At 38.8% G+C, this 4,400-nt stretch overlaps 1 pseudogene; it reads left to right on the top strand.

The window, feature by feature from the left end:
* Nucleotides 1-359: 359 nt before the first annotated feature.
* Nucleotides 360-1,210, top strand: LOC127691165 (tubulin alpha-1 chain-like; annotated as a pseudogene).
* The last annotated feature ends 3,190 nt before the right edge of the window (nucleotides 1,211-4,400 follow it).

Below are 4,400 nucleotides of genomic sequence, written 5' to 3' on the forward strand. Positions count from 1 at the left end.
AGATTGGATGCCAAGGGACAAGACAAGACCTCCCAGAGAGATGATAATTCCTTCAATACCTTCTTTGGTAAGATAGGAGCTGGCAAGCATGTCCCCAGGGCAATGATGTTATATCTGGAATCTACAGTTATGGACAAAATTTACACTGGTACCTCCTGCCTGTTCTTTTACCTGAGTAGTATATCAGCTGCCCATACCTATGCCAATACATCATTGGCAAGGAGATCATTGACCTTGTCTTGGACCAAATGCACAAGCTAGTAAACAAATCTTTATGATGTCTTAGTTTTTCAATGCTTTTTTCAGGAGAATTGCCTCTGGGTTCACCTTCCAGCTGATGCAATGGCTTTCTGTTAATTATGGGAAAGAAGTCCAAACTGGAGCTCTTGAATTCCCTAACCCCTTGGTCCTAGGTTTCCACTGCTGTTGCTGAGCCCTACCATTCCATCCTTAGCACCCATACCACCATGGAGCACTCTGATTGTGTCTTCATGGTAGTCAGCAAGGCCATTATGACATTCATCATAGAAACCTTATTATTGAACACCCATCTTAACTTGTAAGCCCAATTATGTATCTCATCATTGCTTCTTTCAGGTTTGATGGGACCCTGAATGTGGATTTAACTTAATTCCTAACCCACCTGGTGCCATATTTTTTTATCCACTTCCCTCTGGCTACACATGCCCCTGTTATCTCTACTGAGAAAGCCTAGCCTAAGCAGTTTTCTATAGCAGACACTACCAATGTCTGCTTTGATCCTGCTAACGACATGGTGAAATGTGATTCTCATCATGGTAAATGCATGGCTTGCTACCTATTGTACTGTGGTGATGGGGTTTCCAAAAGCACCAGTGCTGTTATTGTCACAATCAAAACCAAACACAACATTAAGTGTGTGGACTGGAGTCCCACTGTCTTCAAGTTTGGCATAAGTTACAAACTTCCAATTGTGGTACCTAGTGGAGACCTTGCTAAAATACAGAGAGCTGTGTGCATGCTGAGCAAGACCATGACTGTTGCTGAGGTCTAAGGTTACCTAGACCATAGGGTTGGCCTGACGTATGCTTCTGTGCACTGGTATACGGGTGACACCATGGAGAAGGGGGAATTCTCTGAGGTCCGTGAGGACATGGCTGCCCTAGAGATGGATTATGGGGAGGTTAATGTGGATTCTGTTGAAGGAGGGAGTAAAGGAGAGGAATGTTAATCTGTTCTTTTCAGTTCTTGTAACACATAAAAATCCCAGAATATCAGTTCAACACTATCTGACAAGCATCAATATATTTTATGCTATTTTCATTCTGCATTCATATTTGTCTTTTCCATGTATGGCTGTACAATTTTCCCTTGATGTCTTAAAGTAAGTTTTAAGAAAAATAAGATATTTTATTTTCCTTGTTAAAAAACAAATGCATGACCATTTTTCAGGAACATCATAGGGAAGTGAACAAACTGGGAAATGGAATTAATAGCAGTGAATGCTCTGAAGTAAAGACACTTAAAGAGAGCTGGTGGAAGTGCTTGATTTAGATCTGCAAAGGAGTTGGCCTTCAGCAGCTCCTGAAAGGTTTATGGAAATAAACAATAGAAGTGGGAAAGGCCATGTTTTATAACCATAATCCAATGCAAGTTTGGATTAGTGAATGTTAACTTAGAACGTTCTAAGTTGGTAGCATGAATGGTGTGAATATACCAAGCTGGAGAAAGAAAAGCCCACAAGGCCGCAATTGTACACAAAGAACTAAAGAAAAAAGCTGGAAATGAGAGAGGTGGCCATCCCCAGAAAACAGAAAGCACATTAACTATCTGTCCAGCATCAAAATCTCAGCCTTTAAAGCATACTTACAGGTAGAATTATATGGACTGATGAAGTTATATCTAGGAATACTAATGAATATGCACATACATTTTTACATGCAATAACAATTAGGTTTTTTATTAGATGTTTTCTTTATTTATATTTCCAATGTTATCCCCTTTTTGGGTTTCCACTCTGGAAACCCCTTATACTATTCTCCCTCCCCCTGCTCACCAACCCGTCAACTCCCACTTTCCTGTTCTGGCATTCTCATACACTGGGGCATCGAGCCTTCTGGGAACTGAGGGCCTCTCCTACCATTGATGTCCAACAAGGCCATCCTCTGCTCCATATGAGTCTGGACCCATATGTAACACCCTTTGGTTTGTGGCTTAGTCCCTGGGAGCTCTGGGGGTACTGGTTGTTTCCTATTGTTGTTCCTCCTATGGGGCTGCAAACCCCTTCAAGAAGCCATGGATTAGTAGTATGGTAAAGGAATTATGGGAGAGCTTAGAGGGAGAAAAGGAAAGGGAAAAATGCTATAGTCAAATTATAATCTTTTAAGACAAAAGACTGTATTTACATTTAACCTTTCTATATTATATTTATATTTATAGTTATATTATAATCTTAAGAAAAAGATTACATTTAGCTCTGTTTTGGTTGAAGAAAGCTTCTTTTCATTTTAATGTTTATTGTATATCTAATCACAAGCTTTTATGATTCAAGTAGTTCTAAATTAACATTCCCTAATCCCAACTTGCATTGGATTATGGTCAAAAACCACGGCCTGTTTCACTTCTATTGCTTATTTCCATAAAGACTTCAGGAAGCATTGTATGCCAGCTGCTTTCCAAGTCAAGCATGTCCACTTCCTCTCACTGTGTCCTTACTTCAGAGCGTTCATTGTTGTTAATAGAATTCCCCAGCTTGTTCACTTGCCTGGGATGGTCCTGCACAATGCTCTTAGTCAGGATGTCTGCTTTAGTGATCAATGCATGATGCATTCCCTGACTACAACTATGATTTCATTTTGGGGCTGAGAGCAGTGAGAGAAACACCCAAGAGCCAGCAGTAGTTAAGCTAGAGAGAATGTAAAATGACAGAAAGGCATGGACAAAGAAACACACCCAAGGGCTCCCTCAGAGGAAAAAGTTAATGTTCACCATGTGAGCGGAGTACTGGTGTAGCTTGTCTTCTTCTGACTTCTGATAAATTACAGGAAAAGGGAAGACAGATAAAACATCTTCATATCCAAGTCTAGCTGGGTTTGCTGTTTAATTCATAGTATAAATTGTACATTGTAATTGCTTAGTGTTTCCCTGCTTAATTCTTCTGTGTGTACTGTTAATGTTTTTAACCCCCTGTGTGTGTGTGTGTGTGTGTGTGTGTGTGTGTGTGTTTCTGTGTTAGCTAGTTTAAGGCCTATATTCTGAGACTGCCACACATCAGCTGTATTATAAACTGACATATAATTCCCATTCCTGGGGCCTATAAGGATCATTCTAACCCAGCTATAGTAATTACACTTAAAAAGAAATGAAGGAATGTTTTGAACCACAGACGCTGAAGAGAAGAGGCAGAGGGTGGACCATAGGGAAGAGATCCTAGAGATCTAATTGGGCTACTACAAAGAGAGGAAGACTAAATATGCAAGCATTGTTAATGGATTTGGGGTGGAGTGCATGAGTAAAAGGTTGGGAAAGGATCTCAAACTTGTGAGTAAATGTCAGTAATGTGACAGTGCAGAAGACACAATGAGGAATTGTGGCAGGAAACAGCTTTATCATCACATAATTGTATTCAGAGTTTATTTGTACAGATACTAAGGTATAAGAAATAGGAAGCTTCAAATCTTATCTTTAAAAAATTGACCTATGTTATTTGCAATAATTGTATTCTTTTATAATTTCATATATACATATAAAATATTACTTAATTTTGATCTTAGCCATTCCGATTGTTGTAAGGTAGAACCTCAGAGTCATTTTGATTTTCATTTCTCTAGTGACTAAGGACTTTGGACATTTCACTAGGTGCTTCTCAGACATTTGAGATTCCTCTATTGTGAATTCTCAGTTTAGTTCTATACCCCATATTTTGATTTGGTAGTTACATTTTTTTGGTGGTTAGCTTCTTGAGTTCTTTATATATTTTGGATAATATCTCTCTATTGAATGTGGGGGTAGTGAAGTTTTTTTTTCCCAATCTGTATGTTGTTGATTGGTTTTATTGACTATGTCCTTTGCCTTACAGAAGCTTTCCAGTTTCATGAGCTCCAATTTATCAACCTCTGATTTTAGAGAATGAGTTCTGTTTAGGGCATTTTCCCCTGTGCCAATGAGTTCAAGGCTCTTTCCCACTTTCTCTTCTATTACAGTGTATCTGGTTTTATGTTGAGGTCCTTGATACACTTGGACTTGAGCTTTGTGAAAGGTGACAAAAATGGATCGATTTTCATTTTTCTGCATACAGACAGCCAGTTAGACTAGCACCATATTTTGAAGATATTTTCTCTTTTTTCATTATATGTCTGGCTTCTTTGTTAAAGATGAAGTGTCTGTAAGTATGTGGTTTTATTTCTGGGTCTTTAATTCTA

Source organism: Apodemus sylvaticus, chromosome 8, assembly GCF_947179515.1.
Source record: "Apodemus sylvaticus chromosome 8, mApoSyl1.1, whole genome shotgun sequence".
Classification (NCBI taxonomy): Eukaryota; Metazoa; Chordata; class Mammalia; order Rodentia; family Muridae; genus Apodemus; species Apodemus sylvaticus.